Source organism: Leucopleurus acutus, assembly GCF_964270905.1.
Source record: "Leucopleurus acutus genome assembly, chromosome: 17".
NCBI classification, from domain to species: Eukaryota; Metazoa; Chordata; class Mammalia; order Artiodactyla; family Delphinidae; genus Leucopleurus; species Leucopleurus acutus.
Window position 1 is genome coordinate 8110995 of NC_139159.1, and position 15512 is coordinate 8126506.

Sequence of the window (15512 nt, forward strand, 5' to 3'; positions counted from 1 at the left end):
ACTTCACGGGGAGAAAGCAGAGTAGAAAGCTCCAGGAATATACCCATCCACCAAAACAGTGACTGAGCTGGCAGGAACTGTCAGCCCTTCCATGTGTTGAAGCGGCTTTTGAGGGGATTTAAAGAGACAGGACCCATTTTTTTTTTCTCCCCTGCAGCTCTTCTGGGAGGCAGACATTTAAGGAAATCTGGCTGCAGAGATAACAGAAACATGAGGGACCACACAAAGCAAGGAACACACCTGTTGCTAAAATAGTTTGGAAAAGTTCAACAAGCAAGATTCAGCAATCCCTGAGGTGTGGGAGAACTAGATCTCTAGAGTTGAGTTAACACACTTCTCAGAATATCCAGTTCTCAACAATAATAACAAAAATACGAAATATACAAGGAAACAGGAAAACATGACCCATTCACAAGAAAAAAAGAATTTGACAGAAATCAGTCCTGAGGAATTCCAGGCATTTGAATTATTAGACGGAGATGTTAAATCTGTGTTAAATATGTTCAGTGGGCTAAAAGAAACCATGGGCAAAGAACTAAAGGAAATCAAGAGAACAATACATGAACATTGTTGGTATGAGAATACCAGCAAAGAGATAGAAATTATAAAAAGGAACCAAAAAATTCCGGAGGTGAAAAGTATAATAACCAAAATGAAAAACTTACTAGAGGGGTTAAATGTCAGATCTGAGCAGGCAATAAATCGAAGATAAGACAACTGGAATTATCCAGGCTGAAGAACAGAAAGAAAAAGGAGTGAAGAAAAATGAACAAGAGCATGAGGGATGCGAGGGATATCATCAAACATACTCACGTACACATTATAAGAGTCCTAGAAGTAGGAGAGAGAGAGGAAGGGGGAGAGAGTGAGAAAGGGGAAGAAAAAAATTTTGAGTAAGTAATGGCCAGAAACTTCCCAAATCTGGAAGTACATGAATATACATGTCCAAGAATCTCAATGAACTCCATGCAGGATAAACTCAAAGAGATTCACACCAAGACACATTATGGTCAAACTGTCAAAACTCACAAAGAGAGGATTTTGAAAGCAGCAAGAGAGAAGTAACTCACGATGTTCAAGGGATCCTCAATAAGATTAACAGCTGGTTTCTCTTCGAAAAGCATAGAGGCCAAAGGCAATGGGATAACATATTTAAAGGCCTGAAGGGAAAAAAAAGGTCAAGAATTCTATATCTGGCAAAACTATCTTTCAAGACTGAAGGAGAAATTAAGACATTTCCAGATAAACAAAAGCCAAGGGAGTTCATTAGCAATAGACTTGCTGTAAAATAAATGTTAAAAGGAGTCCTTTAGGCTCAGATGAAAGGCCGGTAGACTGTAAATCTCACCCATAAGAAAAAATAAGGAACATTGGTAAAGATAGCTACATAGTTAAATATAAAATCTAGTATCTGGATTTAAAAGTGCATAATACTGCACTTTGGTAATGATTTGTAACTTCTCTCTTTTTCCCATATGACTTAATAGGAAAATTCATACAACAATGATTATAAGTCTATGCTAACGGGCACACAATGTGCAAAGATATAATCTGTGACAATAACAATATAAAGGGGGAGAGATGGAGACGTATAGGTGTGGAATGTTTGATACTATGGAAAATAAGTTGGTATTATTCGAACCAGGTTGTTATAAATTTAAGATGTTAATTGTAACCCCCCAGGTAACCACCAAGAAAATAACTATAGAAAAACAAAAACAAAAACACAGAGAAGACAAGAAGAGGGAATCAAAATGATATACTACAAAATCGAGTCCTACCAAAACGTTCTATACTTTCTGAGTACCTTGCAATGGTTTTTGTTTATGGGTTCTTACAACCCAGGCTGTGTGAGAGGAATCGGTAACATACTCAACCCTTTGATAGTTTGGAGCACTTAGCTGTGAGGTAGTGTGCTGATCCAGTTCTACCAGGCCAAGCTAAGACCTTGGGTCAAAGAAGGAGTGTAATAGCGTGGAGAAAACGCCAGGCCAGAAGACAGTAGCAGTGGGTCCTAGCTCCCTGGGTTCTTTGCTGCCAACCAGCCATGTGACATTGGACAGCTGTCAGCTTTCTTAGCTGTAAAGGGAGGGTGTTGAACTAGATAATTCAAAGGTCTCTCCAGCCCGCCTATGGGCACCAGGGTCTGTGCACAGTCTCCCACTGACAGCGCATGCCCTCTGAATTGAAGAGCACGGTGTAACAGAGACCTCTTTCTACCCGTTTCCAGGACAGATGCTCATTCTGTGAGGCTAAATTTAAGAGGGATGAAAGTGTCATGTGGCTGGAAGGGACCTTGCAAAGTGAGTCAGTGCAAGAACAACGACATCTGCAGCAATACTGATGCCGTCTGTCTGTGCAGAGTTTTGGAATTATCCTCAGAGGCAGCGCGCCCGGCGTGACTTTGAGACTGTGAGTCAGGTAAGACAGACATCCGGTTCAGCTAAGTGGATATTTATATATTTTAAATGTAAATCATTTTTTAAAAAATTTTATTTATTTATTTTTGGCTGTGTTGGGTCTTCATTTCTGTGCGAGGGCTTTCTCTAGTTGCGGCGAGCGGGGGCCATTCTTCATCGCCGTGCACGGGCCTCTCTTGTTGCGGAGCACAGGCTCCAGACGCGCAGGCTCAGTAGTTGTGGCTCCCGGGCCTAGTTGCTCCGCGGCATGTGGGATCTTCCCAGACCAGGGCTCGAACCCGTGTCCCCTGCATTGGCAGGCAGATTCTCAACCACTGCGCCACCAGGGAAGCCCCAGATAAGTGGATATTGATTGAGGGTCCTCTGTGTGCCAGGCCATGTGCTCAAAGCTTCACACAGGGAATGAAGAGTGAGTCCTGCCTTTAAGGAGCCCACGTAGGACATCAGGCCCGGTTGAAGAAACCGGCACTTGGAGAGGTCAGGTTTTGTGAATGAAATCACATGAGTTAAAGAGGCATAACTGGGGCAGGGAGACAGAGAAGGGGATCAGGCTGCTGCTGGATCTGCCAGGCACCATTTTCATGATGTTCAGAAGAGGCGGCTCTAGAACTCCTTTTGGATAAACTCTGGGCTGGCGCACCTGACCGCAGGGATTTTGTTCTCATCGGTAGCCTGAACAGCTCAAGTCAAAGTTAACACTTCCTTCCTCTTGTTCTATTTAATTGAAAAACACACAGTCCCTGCCCTTTTTCACTTCTGGTCAGTGGCATAAGTTCCTCATTCAGCACTTTGCAGAGCACACAAATACAGCCCCCTCTGGGCAGGACAAGGTGGAGGAGGGAAAAGCAGAACTGCCAACCTGGGCCCCGTGAGAGCTCAGGGCCCAAGAACCACACACGTTCTAGTAGCAAGGCTTGCAAAGCTTGTACTTTCTTCATCTGGAGGTGAGGAAACAGGCCTGTTTCTTCTCCTAGGCCATGGTAAACACTTAATTTTTTTAAAAAGTCTTGCTGTCTCTTTAACCATCACATGAACTCTTATCTAATTATTGCAGTGGGCTTTGCATGGACATCTATTTTAACTTGCTACCAATTTTGTCACATTTTTGAAATCATTTTATGTCCCTTCCTCAAGGACAGAATTGTATGGTCAATAAAGAATTAAGCGTAGGGACGATAGCAGACTGAATTGTGGCCCCCAAAATATCAGGACCTAATCCTTGGAACCTGTAAATGTTACCTTATTTGGAAAAAGAGCCTTTGAAGATGTGACTCAGTCAAAGAACTTGAGATGGGGAGAGTTTCCAGGATTATCCAGTTGGGCCCTCAAGGCCATCAAAACTGTACTTATAAGAGAGAGGCAGAGGGAGATCGCACACACAGAAGAGGAGAAGGCGACGTGAATATGGAGGCAAAGATTGCAGTGATGCAGCCACAAGCAAAAGAATGCTAGTGGCCCCTAGAAGCTGGAAGAGGCAAGGCAAGGTTTCTCCACTGGAGCCTCTGGAGCGGGCATGGCCCCAGGACACCTTGATTTCTGCCCAGTGAGACTGAGGTTGAACTTCTAGTCTCCAGAACTATAGGACCATAAATTTCTGTTGTTTGAAGCCACCAAAGTTGTAATTTGTTACAGTAGCCACAGGAAACTAACACAGAGACCAAAAAAAAAAGCTTAGGCCTCTGTTGTTAGAGCAGTCTAGCAAAGCGTATAGAATCCCTTCTCAGGAGAATGGATTCAGATCATAAAATAAAACACGTAAGACGGTGCAGAAAGCCAAATATATTGACACACTGTTGTTAGAACATAAGAAAACAACTTTGCACAGCTTTGAGCACAGTAATCAAGATGACACATTTCAAATATAGCCAAGCTAGAGCTGATCTCATTTCTGTAAAACACCACTGTGACGGCCACTGTGGTTCAGCTTGAATCACACACGGCATCGTGGACTGGCCTGCGGGGGAGAAAGGTTGAGTTCACGTGTGATCTACTGGGGGGTCGAATACCCACTGCTGTTTTGAAGTGGTGAGGAAAGTAAGGGGTTCCAAGATACCGACAGTAGCTGTAATGTAATCATGGAAGTGTCTGGTGCGCTCTGGTGACTCAGTCCCAGGGATCGCTAGGCACTGTGGTTTGTTGCCTACTTTTGCAATCAGAGGAAATACTGAATTTCAGACGGTGAAGCTCAGGCTCAGAGGGAGAAGAAGCAGGAAGGGCAGCCTGAACAGCCACAGTGGGTGTGGAGTTGGGGCCTGGGGAGGCCAAGGAGGGCCGGCCAGGCCTTTTTAGGGGTGCCAGCCTGTGCAGGAGCTGGACCTCTCACTCGGGCGCCCAGAGAGGCAGCAGGCGTGGCTAATTGGACAAGCTGTCGGGTCGACTATGAAATATGATGGATTAACAGCCGAGGCTGGCGCTGTGACCTGCTTTCAGACTCTTATTTAGAAGTTATATTGCTGGATGCTTCCTATAATTTGTGATGATGTTGATTGTGATAAATCGTGGGTTTCTGGCAGACTCCCCCGGCCTGCTCCAATGGCTGAACAGAGAAAATGTGTAATTCTGTGGGAACATTCATGCCACGAATGAAAGCGAGGATCTGCCTGTAACAACAGAATGCTCAGTCAGTGAACAAAGTAATTAAATCGAGCTAATTAAATCACAATAAAAATAATTTTAATTTAATTAATTTCTCTGCACTGATTGAACATTATGTTGCAAGCAGGAGGCTTTCTGAACACTAATAGAATTTAGGGGCTGGGGCACCGAAGTTGTGGTCACTGGTGTGGTATGTGGGTCACTGTTGAGGGAATGAAATTAAACACGTTTAATGAGATGCTGAAATGTTGCCTGAGCCACAAATAGAAAATGCTTTTGGAATTAAGATAATGGGGTCTTTTCCTCTCCCAGTTAGGTTTCTGTACTAACCGGGGCCATACATTTGGTAATCATTTTTAAGGGTCTAGATAAATTAGATGGTGCACAATTGCTTTACTTGTTGGAGCTGGTGGGAAACCTCAGTAGTGCAGAAGTACCAGGGACACTTACCTGTTGTCACCCCTCTCCCCAAGTCCCTGGTAGCTAAGAAAGACTCTAGAAGCATTTGAACTGGAATCCTGTGGGGTCCTCAGTCAAGGATTAAACAGGTGGCAATGGGTTTTTAACAGCAGCATGAAAGATTTAGGTGAGGCACATAGAAGGACTTTCTATCTGCCAATAACCAGTTACTTCTTGAAAACCAGAACCACGGATCCCTCCCATCCCTCATCCCCTTATCCCCAGTGCTAAGCAGAGAGAGCCTCAGCCTAGCTGGTACTCCAGTATTTATTATGAAATTAAATTATTGAGTTCTCGAGGAATTTCTTTCCTCAGCACCTGAAAATCAGGATGGATACTCTTCTTCTGGGGTTGCTTAGACATTGTTCAGTTTATGAACAGGAGGATGCCACACAAGGCGACCTCTCAAGGTCACCTCCCCAAGACTGATTTTGTCATGGAAGCAACCCTGGAATTCTGAGTATGTGTTAGCAGGCGCTCAAGTAACTGCCAACTGTGACTTTCCAGGAGTCCTATGCTTTGGATTCCAATATTATTTATCATGCACGTTATTTTAATTAATATTTTGTGTGCGTGCCAACACGTGAACCAGACCTCATTATGACTCTTCGGGGCACTGCATTGTTTGCTGAGTGGAACTGTTTTCGGGATGCAGCTGGCTTCCGTCCCCAGCAGCCAGGAGGGCAAAAAGGGCAGCAAAAGCCTCTGCTGCCACCACAGTGTGAGCCTGGGTCCTAGATGCTCATCAGCAAGGAGCTCTTTCTCCATCCAAAGGAGGGGGGTGTGGAGATGCCCCTTGGGAGGGCTCTGGGCCCTGAATGAGGTACCAAAGGGGGAAGGATGCGGGAATCAGCGGTGTCTGCATGCTGCAACCAGCCTCGGGAGCCAGGGGTGTTCATGTGCCTTTGAAGAGAGAATTGGCACCTTTTCTGTTGTCTGTTGTTCTGTAATTGTGCAAACAGTGTGAAATCCAGGCTAGCACAACGCCCAAGAGCTCCAGCTGGCCATTCAGCTCAGCTCGAACAATGACGGAAGACCCCCTGCTCCCCCAAACGTCTGCCCGTAGGACGTGTGGGCAGGTGCCCTTCTTCCCGGCAGAGCTGTCCCCGAGATTAGCACCTGACATTTTCCAGGAGATGTTTGTTGTTCCGAAAGGAGAGCTTCCAGCTCGGCCTGCATCCCTGCCAATCCTTTCCCCACCTCCACTGGTTTCAGTCCCACCTCCACTGTGACCCCTCCCCTTCCCAGCGCTTCCTGGGTGCCTCCCTCCCTCCCTCCCTCTCTCCCTCACAGGTGCAAACGGCCATCTTCACCAGCAGGAAGGGACTGACGGTGCAGATGGTGCAGGTGGACTCCTCCCTCTTTCTAGAATATCTTTCCTTTTCTAGTACCTGATCTCAGAAAGATGCTACCCACCAACGTGAAGCTTCATGTCCCAGTTTTGCTAATGAGAATTAAAACCCTCAGATTGGCTTTAACCCCTTTCCCTCACTCTCATAGACTCCTAAGATCTAGTTCTATTCATCTCATATTATGCTTCAAATAATACCATCTAACCTTCCTTTGAGGTCAAAGAGGTACCCAGCAATTTCCTAAGCTCTTATCCGCACCTTTAGTTCTCACAGAAACTCTCTCACGTAGGTGCTATTTGGATTTCCTTCTTATAGATGGGGAAATGGTAGCTTGTAGAAGTTCAATAACTTACCCCCCATCACATCTAGTAAGTAGCAAAGCTGCTATTGGAATCAAGGTCCTTCTCTTTTCAAAATCCCTCCTCTTAACCGTCAGCTGCCATGGAAATGAATCCACGAGTGAGGTATATTGTTTCCCTGTCCTCCTCCTTTCCTGCCCAGCACACAGCTGCTGAGAATACACAAGTCATTTGTCTGCGCCCAACTCCACGATCTTCCCCCAAATCCTCTTTCCCAGCTCGGAAGGCTCTTTTACTGAACGAAGATCTTGGACCAACTAAGAATGTTAAGACATTTTTTTTTTTTCTCTTGTAAATTAACTAACACTTGCATCTGTATTGGTCCAAGGATTCTGTCACAGGAAGAAGTCTCTTTAAAGGATTTGACTCTCAGACCCTAAGGTGTCCTGCACGCGGGTCTTGAAAGCCGGCTCAGGTTCTGCACATGCCCGGCGGCCGTGGGGCTCAGCGGGGCTGGACCTGGTTTCCTAGATGACTGTCCCACGCCAGCCGCGGGCCCTGGACCAGCCCGTTCAGCTCCATCTACCCACCTGGAGAGTTCCTCCTTGATCTGCCTCTCTTTGATCTCTCTCTCTCTTTCCCCGTTTGTTTTCTCTCTTTTTCTCTCCAAATCGACTTTGTCAACTCTCACTCCCGTTCGTGTGCCAGCCCCTCACTTCCTGTCATCGTGACTGTGCCGTTGGCGCCGTTCTCCGTTGTGGCCTCTGCCTGCTTCGTGATTCTCTGCTGAGAACGAATAATAACAGAAAATCCAAGAAGAGGGAATATTTACCAGTTCTGAAATGGCTTGAATTAATGAAATAATGTTCGGGGCCATTTAGGTTGACCTGGTGTAATTGTAGTTTGCAAAGTAGAAGAGTAGCTCATGCAGGGATAGCATTTTGTGCTGTCTTACTTTCAGGTTTTTGTTAATCCAGTAGGTTTGTTGGAATTAGAGGGCTGCTGTGAGAAAAAAAAAGAAGAAGAAGAAGCCTAAGCAACCTGCTGGCTTGAGAACAGCCTTGTCAGACTAACAGGTAGCTGCACGTTTAGCCTTTATCCAGCACACAATCAGGGCAATCTCCAGGGCCTGTAGAAAGAGTATTGAACTGTCGACACAGGACATTTTTGTTGAACGTAGTCCTTTTGATTTCATCTTCCCAGGCTAATGTAATAAAAACAGACATTAGGGAATGCATTCATCTCAGTTTGATAGGGACCATCGTGAATCCCCAGCAACGTGTTCAGTCATAAAGGTTATCCAACTGCTGGAAGTGACCGGAAAGATGATTGTAGATCCAGAGGTTGTGAGCACCTCCCCAGATGGGGGCGGGTAACTGTCCCTGGAGCGGGCCCATGTGAGACAGAGCAGAGACACGCTCTTGCTACTAGGAGGATATTTAACTTCTCAAACATTTCAAATTTCATCCACAAGCCCATTTTCTCTAATTAGCAAAACTTCGAGGGGTTATCTCAAAGGAAGAAGAAAGGAAAACAAAGTGGCAGAATCTTGAACTTATTTTTCCTGAGCCAATGGTCATTTCTATGGAAACAGAAATGGAGGCAGGAAGCGGCGCTGGTCAGAGGCCTGGTTCCTGTCGGCTTCTCGGACTTTCCATATGCTCAGATTCCATACTCTGACTCTGCAAGTTTCTGACCTCAATGGCGACCAAGTGCAAAGCACAGAGCTTCGTGTAACTTGAGAATTCAGGAGTTTTCTCCCAAACAAGAAGCTCACAGAAGTTGGGCTGATTCCGGCATTTGAGAGCATTCAAACTTACTGAACCTAATTTCTTTAACTGATTGTAGCGTTCCAAGTTTGCTGTGACACGGTAAACATTACTCCCAATATTTATTTGTGTGGTTGCTATGGTGATCTTTTCCATGCGCTCGCTGAAGGCCACTGAAAAGGACTGCTTATCCTCCATTAATTTTGGTCTGCCTTGAGTTTATAGGTAGCGTGTTGCTGGGTGTTTGAGAACAGGTGAGTAACTGCGGATTGAATTTGAAATGTAGTGTATAAATATAATTCCTCAAACTAAATAAAGCATGACCTGAAATTTCTTTGAGATTGAAGAGGCTTATGTCTCATTGTTCTAATAATCACTGTTGAATTCATTGTATTTTATCCTTTTTGTTTACTTGTGTATTCACTCAGCAAGCTGTCGCTGAGCGCTCACTGTGAACTGGGATTCAGGCAGCAGATTCTGGGAGCTTACACACAAAGGACACAGTCCCTGCCCTCAGGCCGGTTACAGTCCAGAAGTGCTTCCAAGACCAGGGGGATGGTTACAATGTAGTATGATAAACACCAAGATAGGGAGATGCCCAGGGTACAGTAGGAGCCAGGAGGAAGCCAGAGATCCAGCCGTGTGTGTACACGCGTGTGCTCATGGTGTTTGGAAAGGCATAGTTTAAAAGTAGACTTCCTCCTAAATGGGAAGGAAATCCAAAAAAGAGGGGATATATGTATACGTATAGCTGATTCACTTTGCTGTACAGCAGAAACTAACGCAACATTGTAAAGCAACTACACTCCAATTAAAAAAAAAAAAAGTAGCCTTCCTGGTGATGATGTCTAAAACAAATCTGGAAGGATAATAGGACTTGAGATAATGTAAGGGAAAGGGATTACATTCTAGATAAGAGCAAATGGCATTCCAAGAGCTACACGTTACTTTGTTAATGAGTGCTACCCTTCCTTAGGGTTGTGGTGATGGATGAGTCTGGAGAAATTGGCAGTGCTGTTGTGTTTAATTCCAAGGTGTTTATTTGTTGAAGGAAGGGAGGGAAGGAGGGAGGGAGGGAAGAAGGAAGGAAGGAAAGAAGGAAGGAAGGGAGGAAGGAAGAAATGACAATAGGAGTATTAAAGAATAAAAAAGGACCTAAGCCTCACACTGGTCAGAATGGCCATCATCAAGAAATCTATAAACAGTAAATGCTGGAGAGGGTGTGGAGAAAAGGGAACCCCCTTGCACTGTTGGTGGGAATGTAAATTGATACAGCCACTATGGAGAACAGTATGGAGGTTCCTTAAAAAACTAAAAATAGGGCTTCCCTGGTGGCGCAGCGGTTGAGTGTCCGCCTGCCGATGCAGGGGACACGGGTTCGTGCCCCGGTCCGGGAGGATCCCACATGCCGCGGAGCGGCTGGGTCCGTGAGCCATGGCCGCTGAGCCTGCGCGTCCGGAGCCTGTGCTCCGCAACGGGAGAGGCCACAGCAGTGAGAGGCCCGCGTACCACACACACACACGCAAAAAAACCTAAAAATAGAACTACCATATGACCCAGCAATCCCACTACTGGGCATATACCCTGAGAAAACCATAATTCAAAAAAGAGTCATGAACTACAATGCTCACTGCAGCACTATTTACAATAGCCAGGACATGGAAGCAACGTGAGTATCCATTGACAGATGAATGGATAAAGAAGATGTGGCACATATATACAATGGAATATTACTCAGGCATAAAAAGAAACGAAATTGAGTTATTTGTAGTGAAGTGAATGGACCTAGAGTCTGTCGTACAGAGTGAAGTAAGTCAGAAAGAGAAAAACAAATACCATATGCTAACACATATATATGGAATCTAAAAAAAAAATAAATGGTACTGATGAACCTAGGGGCAGACCAGGAATAAAGTTGCAGACGTAGAGAATGGACTTGAGGACACGGGGAGGGGGAGGGGTAAGCTGGGACGAAGTGAGGGAGTGGCATGGACACATATACACACTACCAAATGTAAAATAGCTAGCTAGTGGGAAGCAGCCGCATAGCACAAGATCAGCTCGGTGCTTTGTGACCACCTAGAGGGATGGGATAGGGAGGGTGGGAGGGAGACGCAAGAGGGAGGGGATATGGGGATATATGTATATGTATAGCTGATTCACTTTGTTATAAAGCAGCAACTAACACACCATTGTAAAGCAATTATACTCCAATAAAGATGTTTAAAACAAAAAACTAATGTTTATTTTCTGCTTATGCCTGGTGATTTTCGTTGTCTATTATGTCTTCTAATGTTTAACCTCTGAACCAAGTTTCCTCATTTATGAAAAAGAGATGTCCCTCCACCATCGGGAAGTCGTGAGGGTCAGATGAGATGCGGATATAAGGTGCTGAGCACGGTCCCCGGCACATTACTGCTGCTCAATAGAAGTGGTTATTATGATGATGAGCGTGGAGGATGGGCTGCAAGGTGTGGGATCCGAAACAGTAAAGACGCTGTGAGAAATGATGGCAGCCTGAGATGGGGTGGAGAGACAGCAACTGATGTGAAAGATACTTGGGGAGGCAGAATCAGCAGGGCTAGTGGCTGATGATGTGCCGTGGTGAGAGAGAGAGGAGAGTCAGCAGCTTCTAGGCTGCTCCTGCCCAGGAGCATGGGGGTCCCTCCACTGAGGTGGATACGGAGGGAGCCGCGGGCAGTGTTCATGACGTGAAAGACCATACAATACCCAAACCCAAATGGTCTGTAGAGCTTGTTTTCAAAACTAGACTCAAATCGGGAGCGAGTGAAGCAGTGCGTGTGCTAGCGGTGCGTGTGCTAGCAGTGCGTGTGCTAGACATCTCAGTGGGGGTGGATTTGCAGCAGTTCCTCCCAGATGACCCTCCCGCAGGCCATGTGACCACCTGCACCTCCTACTCAGAGACACTGGGCCTGTGTCTCTCCAGCTCCCTGGCCACCTGTAAGAGTCAAGCCTCTCTCTACCTTCTCCCATCAGCCCAGGTTTATCACCTTGTCACGTGATCTGTGATGCTGGTGACCTTTGATCCTCCCTACACACCAGATCCAGCGTCATTTCATATAAACCTGTTGCTGGGGAGAAGGAAGTTCGGGGTCCTGCTTCTTTGTGTTCTAGCCAGAGCAATAAAATATATTCCCAATACTAATGCCACAATTTAAATTTATTATCTTGGTGCCTTACAGTATCCATAGCGATAAAATCTATTCCCAAGAGTATCATTACAATTTCCAGCCACTTAAGGAATTATTTTTGTCTACATTTTAAAGCCACAGCAATAAAATTTAATACCAACAATAATACTACAACTTTGCATGCCCTTAAAATTTGTCATAAATGATTATTGTGAGGAGATTGTCAGAAAACATGTAAATGTTTCCAGGGGAAGCAGACTTTTCCGTTTGTCTCATGGTGAGGCCCAGATTCTTCACAGAGCGTCAAGAAGCATCCTCCTTCCCGATTAGCCAGCAGTCTGGTTGAGCATATCTCCCAAGTTTTTCTTGAATCATCCCACTTCTCTGTCCTCGCACCCCTGGAGCTATGTGCCACCGCTGTCATGTAGGGAACCCTTCTCTCCTGCCTGGGGGACAGCGTGGCCTTTCACTGTCCACTCTCCCACCTCCCATCAGTTCTCCTCACAGCAACCTGGATTACATTTTCCAAACACAAATCTTGCCAGTTTCCAGGAAAAGATGGGGGACAGAAAATAAGTTATATGACCACAAAGAAGCAATCGGCCAAATGCAGAATGCGGGGCACTGAGCAGGACAGATGACCTGGTTTCTCTAACAAATCAATGGCATGCAAGAGAGAGAAGAGGGAAGAGAGGGGATTGTGATGGAATCAAAGAGGTGTAAGAACTGTCAACACAGTGACCAAGTGTTATCTGTGGGCTGAGCGTGACTCCTGATTTCAACAAGCCAAGTGTATACAGACCTTCTGGAGAAAATCAGGGAAATCTGACCGCGGCGTGGATATTAGCTGAAGAGCTACTCTTAATTTTGCCTGCACACCCTTCTGTTCGCGAAGCGAAGGCTCTATCGGTTAGAGGTGAATTCTCGGGTATTTACAGAGGAAGTGACATGATGTCTTTGTTTTAAAATACTTCAGCCCTCTCCTTCCCCAGAGCGGATGGGTGGTGTGCATAGATGAGAATCAAGCTCGTCAAAATGTTGGTAACTGTTGAAGCTGGGGCATGGCGGAGTGGGTTCATCATGTATTCTGTCTACCTTTGTGACTCTCAGGAAAGTAGCCTAAGTAAAAGTAAAAATTCAAGTGAATAGGCCAGATGAAGCTTTTGTTTTTTTCAATAGTAACTGATTTATTTGACAAAGATACTCTTTCCTCACCTACTTCAATTCAACAGATTTTTTTTAACGAACGCCTACCTCATACAAAATTGAATAAGACTCAGCTTCTGCCTCTCAGAACCATCTGGTCAGAGAGGAGAAACTTACATTTGTGAAAAGATAACTGATACTAATACTAATATTAACACTCGTACTCATACTCATACTAACACTAAGAGCTAAATCGACAATATGCAAAACAGTCAAGAGCTATCACAGAAAAATTCAAGGTACAGAACACAGCGCATGGTATGCTACTTCTTTTTTATTTTTTTATTTTTTTTGCGGTACGCGAGCCTCTCCCTGTTGTGGCCTCTCCCGTTGCGGAGTACAGGCTCCGGACGCGCAGGCCCAGCGGCCATGGCTCACGGGCCCAGCCGCTCCACGGCATGTGGGATCCTCCCGGACCGGGGCACGAACCCGTGTCCCCTGCATCGACAGGCGGGCTCTCAACCACTGCGCCACCAGGGAAGCCCTATTTTTTGAATATGTAAGGAGAAAAATAAGAATTGCTAGTTTTATTTGATTATAAGTGAGTATAGAAAAAGTCAGGAAGGACACATAAGAGACTATAAAAAATCGATACCTGTTTAGGAGAGAAGCAAATGAGGGACGAGGGAGGAGTTTTTACTGAACACCTTCTCATGCTTTCTGGTGTTTGAAAACATGTGAAGGTATTATTGCATATCAAAAATTTTAAATAAAAAGTAAAATAAGCTCTCAGCTCCTCCTCCATATCAGACTAAGTTTTTCCTCTATTAAAAACCCTTTTTTGGGGGGGCTTTCCTGGTGGCGCAGTGTTGAGAGTCCGCCTGCTGATGCAGGGGACGCAGGTTCGTGCCCCGGTCCGGGAAGATCCCACATGCCGCGGAGCGGCTGGGCCCATGAGCCATGGCCGCTGAGCCTGCGCGTCCGGTGCCTGTGCTCCGCAACGGGAGAGGCCACAACAGTGAGAGGCCCGCATACCACACACAAAAAACAAACAAACAAACAAACAAAAAAAACCCTTTGGGAATTCCCTGGCGGTCCAGTGCTCAGGACTCGGTGCTTTCACTGCCGAGGTCTGGGTTCAATCCCTGACCGGGGAACTAAGATCCTTCAAGCCGCACAGCGTGGCCAAAGAAGAAGAAGAAGAAAAAAAGTTAAGCAAACAAACAAAGAAAACTTTGTGTGGTCCTGTTATCCTTGGTATATAGTGCATAGTCCTTGTGGTGGCTTCTCAGGATGGGCACAATGTGGCTTCTGCATCCTCTCACCTCATTCATGCCCGTCACACGATTGTGCAGGCTCCCAGCTCAGCCAAGCCTGCTCTGATGCGAAAAGCCAACGAGCTCTTTGTTCTGCCTGGTTCATCCTCGCTCCCGCCTGGCCTCACCAAGCCCTGACCATTCAGGTTTCCCTGAGATGCCACATTCTCGGGCAGCTCATTCGGTAACTTGCTTTAGTCCCTTATGTCTCTATTTTGGTAAGGAAATGCGTCTAATTTGTAAGTAATTGTCTGCTTTCATCTTTGATACTCACCTGTAAACTCTACGAGAGCCAACTAGTCTCATTGTCTCCTGTGTTCCATCACCTATGTCCAAGCCTCCTGTCTAGTGGGAGTTGAATATAGAATATTTAATTTCAGGGGCCACAGTTGTAGAAAATGAAGACACGGTCAGCTTGCATGTGTATGATGTGTAGCGTGCAAGAGAAGATAGCATTTCTGTGAGAAAGGAAGATGGAGAGAAAGTGCTAGAAGGAGCAGACAAGGAGTGGCATAAAACAGCACCACAAGAAGTGACCCAAAGAATACTTTCGGAAGCAGAGGTCTTCTTTGAATCAACGTAATGGAGGGCACCCGAAAGAGGAAAGCTATGGGGAAAAATGGAAGTCCTGAGCTCATGGGACGCAGTGGGGATCACCTGGTGTGACACACGTGGAGCCCTGGGGAGGGACCTGCCCATGAAGCTGCTCAGGGCTTCACTCCTCCGAGCGGCAGGAGACAGGCCAGCCTCACTGCAGCCCCTCATGGGCCTCCACGTCAATGATTTCTCTAGAGCTGCCCAGGGTGGGCAGTTATGGGTTTAATCCCTGGGTTCACTCCGTAGGACGGGACGTTCTTGCCCAGTGTCTTCTTGTCTTCCTGTCTTCAGGAGCTGGAAACTGCACTGTCTGTTCAAGGCTCCTGAGTTGAGGACAGAGGATGCCTTTTCATGCCTGCTTTTCCCCCTCACAATTCTGATTCTGAGCAAGTTACTTTCTATCACTG

The 15512-nt window shown here is 45.9% G+C and overlaps 1 long non-coding RNA gene across 2 annotated transcripts in view; it reads left to right on the forward strand.

Moving 5' to 3' along the window:
• Positions 1–15512, forward strand: part of LOC309974131 — a 113346-nt gene that overhangs the window by 66334 nt on the left and 31500 nt on the right. Inside the window, exon 1 of one of the 2 annotated variants that reach the window (XR_014326860.1) lies at positions 2243–2421. The exons of the other annotated variant lie outside the window; for it this stretch is intronic. This is a non-coding gene — a long non-coding RNA (uncharacterized lncRNA). Of the gene's footprint in view, positions 1–2242; positions 2422–15512 lie in introns of those variants that run through there. 2 annotated transcript variants of the gene reach the window in all.